At 42.3% G+C, this 13,978-nt stretch overlaps 1 protein-coding gene across 7 annotated transcripts in view; it reads left to right on the top strand.

Moving 5' to 3' along the window:
• ATXN1 (ataxin 1) overlaps positions 1-13,978 on the top strand; it is a 371,937-nt gene that overhangs the window by 278,485 nt on the left and 79,474 nt on the right. For all 7 annotated transcript variants that reach the window (XM_054514234.1, XM_054514235.1, XM_036397890.2 and 4 more), the window contains one exon: positions 1,288-1,411. The gene's annotated coding sequence lies outside the window, so the exon portion shown is untranslated. The remainder of the gene's footprint in view (positions 1-1,287; positions 1,412-13,978) is intronic.

Here is a 13,978-nt window from a genome sequence, read left to right as displayed (position 1 = left end):
TACGTTCAACTAAACAGTCATAGGTGTAAATGTCTATTGAATAGCAACTTTTTTTATCATTGCACTGTCTTCCCTCTGCTCTTCACCCATGAACTGCACTTGTCCATCTGTCTGACTTGTTTCCTGCCTTCACGTAGTGTGAGATTCATCTGCATTCATATGTAGCCGTCTCATCTGAGCTCAGTGTCTAGACTCACTTTATGGAGAGAGCCAGACCTTTCTAGAGAGTGAATCATTTTGTCCTAAACCAGATGCTTGATATGTCAAATGAATAATTTTCTGGATTGCCTCGTTTCCTCCAACAAGAGAAGAGAGTTTGCCTTGTCTAAGGTGTAGAGTTTGGTCCTGCACTTGTTTTTGATTTGAGGACATGGATTCTACCATAAGGCTGGTAGGATGGGATCCATGTGCACAAACCCTGAAGTAACATGTGAAATGTTTGAGAAGCCTTACATTAAGGAGGTAGGAAATGTTGGTGGGACAAAGTGAAACTAAGAATTTGGGAAGCACAAGGAGACCATGGGAACCTGGCTCAAGGAAAAAAGTTCAATGTGGGGCCTGTGGAAATATACACTCAATTTTAAGTATTCTGTGTGGGGTTCACATAAAAATGAAACCCAGCAGTTTCCTCAGACCCCAATAAAAAGGCTGAGGACAGTCTGATACCATGTGTAGTAGGTCAAAAAAATAAATAAATTAAGAGTTGGTCCACAATTAAATTTTGTCCAAAAAAATTAATGAAAGAACCACACAATATTAAAAATCTGAAATATGAAAAATACTTCCTACTGAGGAACAGAAAGAATGTGTGTGTGTGTATTTTTGGATTCAGTACTCCTCTGTTATAATATTGCAGATAACCATGGAAATGGATAGGTGTTTGCATTTTCTTGGAGGAGTTCATTGAGAACAAAAATCTTCCTGTGTGGATTGCTCTGCACATTGTGAATTTTGTTTGCAGATACTTTTCTAAACAGCAACTCCAAGTAGTTTTTTCTTTTTCTCTTTACAACAACAGAAGTATCCAAGAATTATTTTAATTGTGTATTTGCTTCAGCAATTCTAAACTGGCTTTTAATTTTTTGTGATAATATGTACAGGGCAAATGACTCTTCCTATCCTAGACACTCACTCTGTTCCAGAATTTCCATCTTGGGAGCTCATTAAAAATGCATCTGCTTCAAGGAGATGTAGGAGTCAATTGTTCATTTGTTAAACAGCTCTATGGATTTTCCTCTTTTTGTTCCTTGCTTTCCTTTCTTACTTGGTTTTGTTTTTGTTTTACAGGCCTACCTTACTTTATTTGAAAAAGGAAAGCCAGTGAGGACCTGTGAACAGTCCAGCAGCTTCTGAAAAATCTTCATGCTAAAGGATAATCCATAATTCCCTGAAGAAGAACAAAGTGAATGTTGTGAGTTCCTAGCAGTGATAACAAATACTTCCAATTGTGTCTTTTGGGAGGTAGTATCTGCCCTGTAGTGTTTGGTCTCTTCCCTGTGATGCACTGAGCATCAAAGACTTGAATTTCTCTCCCTCTTATTTTTTTTCTTTAATGGGTTTAGGTGAAGACTAGTATTATCTAAGGAAGGATGGTGGGTTTCTTTTCCTTGGACTGTGCTACAGTTATTTGTCATACTGCTATTGCTTTTTAGTTAAATGTGTGAGCCTGCATTGGAAGGCCATGTGACTGTGTAGCCTAACAAGAATGAAAAATACAATGGCTAACAGTCCATGAATCTACAGGTCAGATTCAGGAGTTTTATGCATGCTTGCACAATGGTTGAAGTTATTTGACCACTTTCAAATTAGAGGAATGCAAATGTAGTTACTTCTGTAGTTATTTCTGGTATTCCAAACTCCTGATGGTCAGTTTTGTATATTAGTTTAAGTATTTCCAGTACAAATGCTCCTCTCAGAAGTTTGCGTTCATGGGAAGTGGAGTAGCACACCTTTCTAAGGGAAATACAGTCACTCAACTGAGACCTTGATTCAGCTATGGTATTAATGAAAATGTTCCCATGAGGGATGGCTAAAGAGAAAGCATGAATATTTTTATGTTTATTGTTTTTTTCTTGAAGCCCACTGCTTTTCTGGGTTGAAATGGGGAAACATGCAGATCAAATGTAAACATTCTCACAAAAAGAGGAAAACGAGAGTTCTCTGCCTGCCAGGTTTTAGAATAATCCTTATTTTTTTCTTAAGAAAGAACCATGGGGATTTCCAAGTTAGGCAAGTTAGTTTTTAATTCTTATGTTAGTATTTAATTCTTATGCCCAGTAGTCCTTCAAGATGTTAGCAGTGATAAAACAAGTTGCAGATTCTTCCAGTTGTTGGAGCAAAGTAGTTTGTGCACTTTCCATTAATGTAGTAAATATAAATATATTTTCTGGCATGCCTTCTAGCTCCCTCCGAGTTGGATGCCCTCCTTTGTTCTGCTTTTCCCTTTGGGTTCAGGCTTTGGGAAGCAGATTGAGACAGAATCCAAGTGGTGCTGCTTTCCCAAAAACCAGTTGCAAAATAAATACTAGAGAAGACACTGAAAAATTTTTTATCATCTCTTGCCGTTCCCACCTGCTTTGATCTACAGTGAAATAGTTAACAAAGCCAACATTTGGAATTGTTACTTACTAGTTACCACTAAGCTGCCAAGTTAGTAGCTCATTAAGATGAATAAGGGGTCTTTAAGATGTAGAGCTTCTCACTGTCCATGTACCTGTGGTATGGCCATATCAGCTTATTCTCACTCTTTGAAAGGCTTCTTTATAACCACAAGAACTTACTTTGCATGCTGGCATCCTAGAACAGGAGAGGACAGCCTTAAAAAAAAAAAAAAAAAAAAAAAAAAAAAATTCTACAACCATCCTAGCATGCAGAGCTGTTGGGATAACAGGAGATGTTTGTTTAAGATGTTGCAATCACCTCCACTGATTACAACAGCAGCACCACCTCACACGAAGGACAGCATCCCCTTGGTCCTGTAAGGTATGTGGTGTGCCAGATCAGCAAGTTAAACTGAAAGAGGCAATCATCAGCCATTGCAGGGGATGGAATATCTGTTGAAGATACTGTCAGTGTGATCATCACATTCTGGCCTGTCCCAAATGGTTTAAAATCAGCCCTTTTAAAGCACAGTGTGATGTTCTGCTATTGTGGTGCCAAAACCCTGATTATACTCAGGAGGCCTGGGTTAGTGCAGAAAAAGCAGCACTCTTCTCACCAGGTATGGATGGGAAAAAATGTTCTTGAGAGTTGTTCTTACCCTGGCATCCAGGACTGGTTCCTTTTGAGGAATCATTTGTAGGTTATGGAGAGATTTTTAGCAGTTCCTTGAGAGTGTATTTCGTCACCTGGCTTCTGCTCGGAGGACACTGCTGCAAGAAGGAGGTAGTCAGCTAGGCTCCTCCTCTCCTCTTTCCTTTAACCTCTTAGGGAGACAAGAATACCAGAGGTGAGGAGGTACAGTGTTTCTCCCAAAAGGAAGTACTGGCACACAGTGAATTTACTGAAAAATATTGCTCCCTCTTCCCTGTTCACAGGGTGTCATCGTGTTAAGATGTGAGGAAAATGATCAAACCTTTCCCACTGCAAGTGGTAGCTGTTCTCTTCCCTTCTGCTGCCTCCTTCTGCCACCCAGGCAAATTTCAGAGGAAGGGGGGGGTGTGAGGAGGGAGGGGTGCAGTAAATTGAGACCAGTGTCTTGTATCCACCTAGAAACTGCCTGTTTACTAAACAGTACAAATTTCTCGCTTCCTTTTTCCTGCTTTCTTCATTTGGATGAAATGCATTTCTGGAATAGCAGTCCTTGTACAAATCAAGTCCATATTCCACTTCTGGGGAGAGAGAAAGGGATGTCAGGAGGGTTCATTAAGGAGGAACGTTTATTTTAGTAAGGGCAAAAAAGAAGCAAGACAAGGCTTCTTTGCTCTTGCCAGGGGGTACCTTGTGTATTCCAGCATACGGTTTTGTCATTTTCTGGTAGGATGTAGGTATCCTGAGGTTTGTTTTTTTTTCCATCCTGAAAACATATGCCACAGCTTTTTTGGAGTGCTAGCCACACAAACACATTCTAACAGGAGCAATGAATAAACTCTTCATGTTCCTCACTTGCAGGCATTTCTTCACATTATTTTTTTTTCTGTGCTTATGCGAAAACCTCTGGCACAGTTTGTGGGAAATGGAAAATAAATCTCTAAATCCAGTATGTGTCAATAACAGAAACGTGTTCAGTTGATCTCATATCTATAACTGTTATTTTGAGCAAACTGCAGATGGTAGGATAGTAAACATCCCCACTTCTAGCCCAGAGAGGCTTTCTATGCCCTGCCTTCAGTGCGGAACCTGCTGCAGTAAGGGCTGACTGAAGAGGGTCCCAGGGGACCATGGTGGCGCATGGCTTAACCCCAGTTCCATCCCATTTTTGAGCTGCTGCCTTCTTTTTCTGTTCCTTAGCCCTCCTTGCTTCCTTTACCCTGGGTCCTGTCTCCCATGTACTCCCCCCCTGGCTGCCGGCTGTTTTTCCTGGCACGTGGAGCTGCGACGGGTCTGGGAGCGACAGCTCCTGGAGCTGATGTCAGTGCTGCTTCCTGAGCTGCCTGGCCAGGCTGGCTGCAGCCCAGGCACGCCCTCTCCCCAGAGCATCACCTTTTCTGCCTCCCTATCCTGCTGCTGCAGCAGCCCCTCAGGGAGGAGGAGGCTTGTGCAAGTGATGGAAATGGAAGGTCAGCGAGCCTTTCATGGCGGTTTTCTGTGAGTGGCATCTCCCACGCCTGAAGCCTCCACACCGGGTTTGTGGCATGGTTGGAAGTGATGCCTGGTTTCTGTTCTGAGCTGTACACACCTTGGAAGAGCTATGGGAAGCTTTGACACACGTGGACTTAATGATTCTGGATGTCTCTGCTTTTGCGTCACTTTGGTATCCATGTGCTAAATCACCCCATGGTTTTCTATGGAAATTACCAGGCTGCTGAGAAAAGAGCAGAGCTGCATGTGTCCGTTCTTCCAAACAACAGCCCAGTACATGCCACTTGGTATTTATAGTGAGAGGGAAAAAGGGAAGAATCGCTTTAATTTGAGAAATGTCTCTCAGAAACAGCAGTAATTTATTCCTAGGCATTATTCTTCATTAAGAGCTACAGACAGCTGCAGCTTCCCTTTAAATAGAAATTGCTCTCTGCAGGCATGCTATACATAGGGCTTCAGGTTTCTACCATTTCTCTGCCAAAAAATCAGAAGTATTTCTCACCAAATAAATGTTTATTCAGAAAGTCATATTTCCTGGCTTTTATTTCACATCACAGGCTTCCGGCAGCCAGGCGAGAACAGCTCAAGGCTGTCGTTTGGGAGAGGAAGCTGAAACAGTTTGAGTCTCTTGTGGGGCTTCAGAAAAAAGTCTCTGACCATAACTCTGGGCCTTCAGTTTGGCAGTTTACTTTAGCTGTTGAACATTGGATTAAAATGGATGCTGCAGAAATCCTGCAGAGCAAGTGTGCCTATGCAGATGCAAAGTGAGTGGTGGCGGTGGGTGTTTCTATGCATCAGGTCAGCTCACCCCCTCTGTTGGCCTTGAAGCCACAGCCATCCTCAGACTGCATGGGTGGCAAACTGGCTTTGGCAGCTGGCAGCAGCTGAGCTGTTTTGTTGTTGGGGGATTCCCTGTGTGATCAGTGTATGGACACCTAGGGACAGCAGGCGAGAGCTGGGCTATGCCTGCTTGCACCTGCCACCCAGCAGAGAGGTGGCCAGGGTGGCTTCAAGTCCTGCAGAAGGAGGTGCAGCGATGAAGCTGTAAGCCACCAGTGCTCCAGAAGACCAAATACCTTTTTTTATTCACATCTGTGCAGCTTCCTTGGATTTACCTTTATCTTTTCCACATTCCTGCTGGCTGACTCTTCAATGATTTCCTTAGCCACCTTTTCCTCACTGTCTTTTCCAGCCTGAACTGCCGAGCTTCCTCTTTTGTCTCCAGGGCTTATCTGCTGGACCCATACTTTCCATTCAGTGTGCTAGCCCCTACCACTCCAGTAGATGACTTTGCTGTTGTAGCAGCCCCAGCTGGTTCTCTTTATCTCTGTGGCGATGGTGTTACATGATGTTTCCTTTCTCTGTATCTCCTCCCAGTTCTCCCTGCAATCCTAAGTTTATGGTTTATAGTATGCAAACCATATATTAAACTAATTTTAGTTAGGTCATTCATTACTCTCTCACTTTCTTCTTGTCCAGTATAGGTTCCAGAGAAGTGAGAAGCTGAAATTTCTCCAGGGCTAAAATCCAAGTCTTTGATAGGCAGGCATGATGCCTGAGGCCACTACATGTTGCTACTGGTTGTCAGCTTTGTAAAACTTACCCTGCAGAGCAAAGAAATCTGGGCACAAAGATTGTTCTCTTCTCTACTGTGGCAAGCTGTAGTTTCCCAGTCTGTTCTGCCTTCCCTTCATTGTCTTCCAAGCAAATGGCTGTAAGATTATGACTCCCATGTTTGGACTGAGAACAGCTTTTGCCTGAGCAAACAGATTTCTCTTTGGCAGTCACTTTAACTGCTGCCCCAGCTTTTTTCTGTCAGCTTTGTTTCATGATTTGGCATTAGAGAAGTCCAGGCAGTCCTAGTGCACAGTGCATTGGAGTGAGTAAATGCAGCAAGGCAGGCAGGTGAATTATGCCTTTAATGATCACAGTACCAGTGTAGTCCATGAGACCACAAAAAGCATCTCCTGTAGTTCAGCACTGTAGCTTTTGGTTTCTTATCTTTAATTTGGTGGTGCCAGCTGGAGAAATTTCTGATCCTTGTTGGCAACTCTGCTTGGTCCAAGAGACTTCCAGTGAAACCAAGAAGAAGCACTGGGAACCAAGCCCAGCCTTCACAGGTTTATAGCATGGCATGAAAGCTGCCCTGCTATTTGCAGGTTGTTTCTGGGGTGCAGCTGATCAAAACACAGGTGTCTCATGCCTGTGAGAATTTCTTTCCACTTTTCTTACGCTTCTTGTGTTTCACTGCTGCTTTCTCGTGCTGCTGTGATGGTTAGCATTGCTTGGGAGCTGGTTTGCTGCGCCCATGGTGACCCTAACAGTATCTCATAACCTGCCAGTGCTTCTCTCAAAGCTGATAATGTTTGTGGCAGCAGCAGCAGCAAGAAGAGAATATAAATTAAGCTCTCCTAGAGAGGAGGTTTTTTTCTCATTTTCTCTTTGGAGCATGCATTCAAAAGGAAAGGCTGCTGATAGTGGTAGGTTAGTTAAGAGGAATCATAAGCCCTTTCTAGCAGAATATTATTCTGAACAACTTGTTCATTCATATTTATTTCAGGTTTGTTTGCAGCCTGCTAGGCATGTTGACCATGGATGCATATTTTGGGAAGGAGTATCAGATACTTTTATTCAAACTGGGTGTATTGATGTTATCAGGTTTCCTTCTTAGTGAGTTTTATGTTTCTTGTTGTTAATCAGCTTAGCTGCTTCCAGCTACAGACACTGATGAATGTTTCAGAGGCACCTGATGGCACAAAGGTCAAGAGGAAGAAGATAAGCAAGTTGACAGATTGCCTTTAGCTTCTTTTCCTGTTGAGGTGTCAGAACTAGAGACAGATTAAGCAAACCGGAGGTGCTGTTTTTTATTTATTTCTAATGAGTTTTCTTGGCAGCTCTTTAAATAAAAGAAAAACCCTCCCTACAATGGCACATAAAGTTTATTGCAGTAGTGCAACTTATTACCAAGTTATTGCACTAGTAATAGAAGAAATCTGTTTGGGGAGTGAGGGCTGCATGAGATGAGGGGAGGAACATTATTTGTGGTTTTCTGTGCAAGGCAACTTTTGTCTCACTTCCAACATTTGGACTGCAATGAATCCTGCTAAAACATTACAAAAGCTGTGTCAGTTGAAAGAAGCTGGGCAAAATGTGGGTCGGCTTCCCAGACAGGTGTACCTTTGTAAACAGAGCTGTGGAGATTCCTTGCAACAGAAATGCCTTTAATGGAAGCAGTGGGCAAATTGTGCTTTAAGCCTTCAGCTCCCAGGAATTTGTGTCTCTGGCAGATAAAATTTGACTTCTCAACAGCTCGATTCATCATTTCTGATGCAAATAGGTGACAAAAAGAAATTTCAGGTAACATGAACCTCTGGTGAAGTAAAAAGGAGTTTGACACTCAGGGTGGAGCAACAGGAAGAGCACTAGAGGAACTGACACTTTTCATATTCACAGTTAAAATGTTTTGGCCTATTTGACATTGTTTGAAGGGAGTATTTTTTTGTTTGTTGTTTTTGTTGTTGGTTTTTTTGTAAAGCTGTGCTCTGCAAGCGACTTTGTTAAAAAGTCAGATTCTTACAGGGAAAAGAGACAAAATTATGTTTCTTAGTCACTCAGTCATGTACTGCTGCCTTTTGAAGTGGGAAGGTCCTCGTAACATATTTCTGTGTTAAGACATGTCCGTTAATTCCCCAGTGCAAATCACCAGGATCCTTTTTACTTTTACCAGAACCATTAAAACATTTATATAACTATCTTTATTCAACCTGAGGGATAGCCTGCAGAGCCGTCAAGGAGATATAAGTACAAGCACTTCCTTCTTGTTATCATTGACCAGTCAAACCAGTTCAGCTGAAGGGATTTGGCTTAGTAAGCAGTCCTGCTGCTGCTCATGGCATCCGTAGAAAGGGCTGTAGAGCTTTATATGTCTTCATTATAGGGTGAAGTCTCTTCTTAAATTAAATGAAGCTGTCAGGCTTCATTAGCTCCGGGTTTTCTTGTTGTTATTATTCTAATGTAATTATCACTTTTCTTCAGTCAGCCTTCTGCTTGCCTACTTCCAAATAAACTCTTTCCATCTGGAGAGTATTTTGAGATAGGGAAGGTACAGTGAAGTAGTGAAACTATTCTCAGCATTGTGTTCTTCCTCTCCTTTTCAACTACCTAGAATGCTATACAAGGAAATAGAAATAAACAAATACACAGCAACCATAAGAGGATCCTCTTCCCTCAAAAAAGATCATGCAAAGGAAGGCTGTTGAGTATCTGTCTAAGCACACGCAATGGGAGAAAGCATCATACATTGATATATAAAATCCCTGCAGTTCTTTGCTTCAAAAAAGCAGCTTTAAGAACTGAGGAATCACCCCACTCTGCTCTCACATGACAAGACACGTTGCTTCAGCAGTAAGTAGTTCTTGGGCATAATGAAATACCTGCTGACTGCAGGGAGTAAGGAAGGCTCAGTCACGATGGGTACATCTATTTGTGCATCCAAGCCCTCTGCAGAGATTCCCAAGCTGACAAGGTGCTTTGCTCTGGCTAATTAGCCCTGCTTCTCTCCTTACATATTCTCTGGTTATGCTAATTAGACTGAGCAGAGTGCTGCTGGTGAGAGTCCAACAAGTGTGTCTGTACAGTCTGTGCCAGTGGCTGTGCAGCCAGCACAGGTACTGCCTGCAGTTTTACTGTACAGGCTGTCAAGCATCACTCAGCCTTGGGTGGCTTGCTGGGACTGCAGTGGAGGTACTACGTGGTAGGGACTATCTTGAGCTGCTCATAGCCTATAGTGTCGTTGCTCTCAGAAAAATTACATCCTGCTGGGTGTCTTCGGTCCCGTTCATTCTGTTGCATGTGAATGACTTTCCTGGTTCTAGAGGTGGTGCTCTGGAGCCTGAGGGAGTTTGGGGCATTGTGTGAGGGGACAGAAGTACCAAGGCAGACAACCAGAAATGGTGAAACTGAGGAATAATAGTGTGAAAAACTTAGACTTTCCATCCTGTTTGCATGTGCAGGATTGACAGGCAAATGGGCTGGCATGTTGAATTAGATCATGAAACCTTGCTAATTAGCTGTTCTTTTCCCACTCCACCTCTCCCTTCTTCCTTCCCAGGTGGGGTTCTTGCAGAATGAAATGAGTGCAGGGATAGGTGACTTTCATAATTTAGTATTTTAATATTCAATTCCAGCTAAGTTTTCTATCAAATATTTTTTCAAAGACTTACAGAAGACAGGTTTTAGAAGAAACTATCAAAGAAGACCTTGACAATCCCAAGATGACTAGAAATAAAACTGTTTTCACTCATTATAGTAGAAGTGGCTTTTTACTCCCTGACTGTTCTTCCTCTGACTGGCACTTTCCTGGGAGATGCGGTTGAGAACAAATGCGTATGTATACACACATACACGTATGCCTATCTATATATACATTGATCTGAGTGAGCCTGGGAATGGAAAAGCAAGTGCAAAAACATATGCTGGGTTTGGCAAGTTGGTCCTTTTAGTTGCACAGTTTCCTGATTTACTTCATTTAAAAGGTGCGTTAATGTTCTGTGTGTGATGTTCTGAAGTGTGATCAGAGCTTGGATCTCGTCAAAAGATGGATGTTCATGTTTTATTCCATCTTGTGAAATAGTAGTCCTCAAAATACCACATCAAGCCACAAATAAATAGCTGTGCTGGATTATTTTGGGGAGTTGCAGTTTCTAAGACAGTCAGTATGATCTCAATCATTAAGTGAGTAGAAAGTGTTTTGAAAAACTAGAAAGAGCTTTGTTGACTGAAATGGCTGGGTCAGAGCTGAAAAGGAAGAGTTTGCTGTTTTAAAACATAGCAGACATTTCAGACATTCTTATCAGAATGCTTCAGTAATGCAGTAGTGTGAAAGACTGATAAGGGAATTTGCAATAGCAGCCCTCATCATTTAAAGTGCCCAAACTTGGCACATTCTGTGGCAATGTAAAATAGCAATAAATATAAATCTCGTGTTCTGGAATTCCCAAGTCTCCTTATTAGCAGATCAGTGTGTAAACACTGTCTCAGTGTGTCTAGTACTACAGGGATGTGTTTTGTTCCTGCAAACGGATGTGTGCTGGCTCTGCACCCCCTGGCGCATGTATAAGACAGAGTAGATTCGGAATGAGCTGTACTCCACATTTTCTAGTGCAAGTCTGTTTTGTATAAACCACACACAAAATCAGTGTGTACCTAATTTTTCACTGCAGCGCAGGTATTTCACCAGTTTTAAATCATGACTTAGTTACTGGTTTCAGTCGAGCTGCCTAGTAAGAGCTTGCCAGGAGCATCATAACAGGACAGCTCAATCAGAATTCCAGATTTACTGCTGCTCCTTGGTCAGGTTGGCACTGGCAGTTTTCATTTTGCTCCCAGATCTGCACCAATTAAATGCATAAAAATGGTTTGAAGGAGCAGGAAGAGCTTTGTTCACTGAAATGACTGCACTGAAATTTGAAGTGGGAAGCAGCAGGAGAAAGAGCACTGCACTACCAGTGGCAGGGGACGAATGCCACTGTTTGCACCCCATGGCCCCCATTGCGAAGACCCGAAGTAGCTGTTTTTTCTCTTACAAGCTTGAGTCCTGAGCCCGCTTGTTAGCTTCTGCATGCTTTTAAGGCTGTCTGGCATGTCAGGGCTGGAGCCTTGAAGCAGTAAGGAATGGTGTTTATCCTTGGTCAGAGAGGGAAACCACCATGCCAACACAAGCCCTCTTGTCTGATGAGACCAGTGCTAAAGGTAACATGTAAAGCACTGGTGATTGCTTCTTTGGGAAAGCAATTGGAAGTAGGATAAATGGTCCTTAATTAAATTATGATTGGCATTTTAAGGCTTATGACAATGTACTTACGCTCAATGAAGGCATTTCTATTTACATGTTCCTTCAGGACTTCAAAATGTTGGAAAGAGCACAATAAACTTTGATTGTAGTTGTGCAAAGCTGGCATTATCAGTGTAGCTGAAACTGAAATTACACTCAGATGGGTTTGGTCTCAGTGACTGTATTGTGTTGGAAAACCCGAGTGATTTGGTTTAGAAAAGATTTGTCATACTAAAGTGCCTCTTCTTGGTTCTATGGGGGTTTTTCTGTACTTTCCATTTCTGTTTTGGCGAAGATGCTGTGGGGGATGAGGAGTTGCAGATTGATGATTGTTTGTCTGTAAACCATCTTACTGGAACAGAGACTGTAGGAGGCTTTCTCATGGCTCTTAGTCAGACCACTGCTATATCTAAACAGTGTGTGACCCTCCAAGATGCTACATGTGGCTCTAACCCAGCCTACCGGCCTGATCAGAATGGATATGGACATGTTTGTAGCAGAGTGAGAGGAACATTCTTCTGGGGAACTGTTCCCATGTGTTCTTAAGTCTTTCCTTTCTTACAGCGTCCTTTCACTTGATTTATTTTAATCCAGTTCAAAGGTGGTCCAGGAAGTATAATTTGATGCCCAATAGAGGAGGTTACAAAATGAGGGCAAGGCTGTGTCCTGACATCACAACATGGTACTTCTTTTGACACTGCATCAATATGCAGTAACTTGTAGTGGTAGCAATTTAGCAACTCAAAACAAACACTGCAAAGCCTTTCGTCTCACACAGTGGTTGTCACTAGAAATGGAATTGCCTATGAGGACCATCAGTCTTAAGACAAGTCATAGCAGCAGTGTTGGACAGTTTATGGAATACAGTTTGAGGCATTTCCGGCCATGGATGTCAGACAGGGTGACAACAGGTAGGAGACTGATGGCAGAGATCAAGACTTGCTGGGCTTTACTTGACTCCAGTTTTATGGTGGAATAGGGAAGAAATTGTATCCTTGATCTTTACCTGAAAACATTAAGAAAGGAGGAGATACAGAGAAAGATATGCAATTAGAGAAATAAACCAACTATTCATGCTGCACTTTCATATCACTTCTTGCGATAAGAAGTTAGTTCAATAATTCCTGTCTTCTGATTTTCTAATTGTTTTTAGATTCATCTTACAGTGATAGGAACATTCTTCCCTTTGTAAGAATTAATTCTGATATGAAGAATTTGAAACCTAAGGGATAAAATAAGAGACTTTTTTTAATAAATAGGGAATGACTTAAATTATTCTTGAGCAACTGCCAGTTATTCTATTCTTTTACATGCAAAGGGAACAAAGGAAATGGTAGAAATTCAGCTTTGGTAAAGTTTGGTTTAATAGTCCTAAGCATGGCTGGATTTGAAGAGCAGAGAAACATGATGGGTTTTTTAAGAGTGGGGGCTCCAGGTTTTGAGAAGACACCTGATCAGAAAGCTGGAGTTTCAAATCCTATCTTCTCTCTTGTTCAGTCTTCTTTGAGATACTCCTTTTGTTCTTAATTTAAGCACACAGTTTTGTCTTATGTTACCTTTTCATTAAATGCATTTACAATTTAAGTGCACTGAACCTGTTAAAGGCCAGTCTTGCCTTTTGGACAGAGAATTGCATTTCATGGTTTTTATCTTATCTTTATAATTTTTTTTTCCTCTGTCCTGTCTGCAAATGGAATAGCTGGTGTTTAGATACTAATATATTAACTCCAGCAGCCCTTTCCTCCTGTGCAACCTGTGGTTTGGGATGACTCCGCTGGTAAGGCACTGACTTGCAGTCAGGAGACACAGTGGCAGAACCAGAAGGAATAGTTAGTTATCTGATGGGTGACTTGAGGCATGTCATGACCAGTCAGTGCTGCAGCCATAAAATGCAGATAATTATACTGATATCACTCCTTGGTAAAGCCTTATGAAATGTTTTCATGAGTATTTCTGCTCAAGAGCCTGGGTGTTTTTAGTTTGGATTCCAAGGACATGAGGTGTGCATGGTGGCGATGATGCCTGTCTGATTGATTGCCCACCCCCATTTCCCCCCTCCCCTCCCCATAACACTGTCTTGGCTAATTCCCACCAAATCCTACAGGAAGCAAAAGTCTCAAAGACAATTAAATTCCTACAATTATTTTTGTTGTTGTAGCTAAATTCAGCAGGCAGCTGAGGTGAGAGGCATGAGCTACTGTTGACACTGAGAGGAAAGAGACAGCCAAGCTCTGCCCTTGGTAGCGCTCCTTGGTGGTGGCCAGCAGTGAGTCCCACCTCTGCATCCACAGGACCTGAGCCACCTTGCCCACGTGCCAGGCCAGCATGGCAGGATGGGGAGCAAGGCTGGGCTATTGAAGGACACCAGAGCAAAGATGGTGCAGAGATTGATAAATTCAGAGGGAA

This window comes from Molothrus ater, chromosome 1 (genome assembly GCF_012460135.2).
Source record: "Molothrus ater isolate BHLD 08-10-18 breed brown headed cowbird chromosome 1, BPBGC_Mater_1.1, whole genome shotgun sequence".
In the NCBI taxonomy this organism is placed as follows: domain Eukaryota; kingdom Metazoa; phylum Chordata; class Aves; order Passeriformes; family Icteridae; genus Molothrus; species Molothrus ater.
This window is presented reverse-complemented; position numbering and strand designations above follow the sequence as displayed.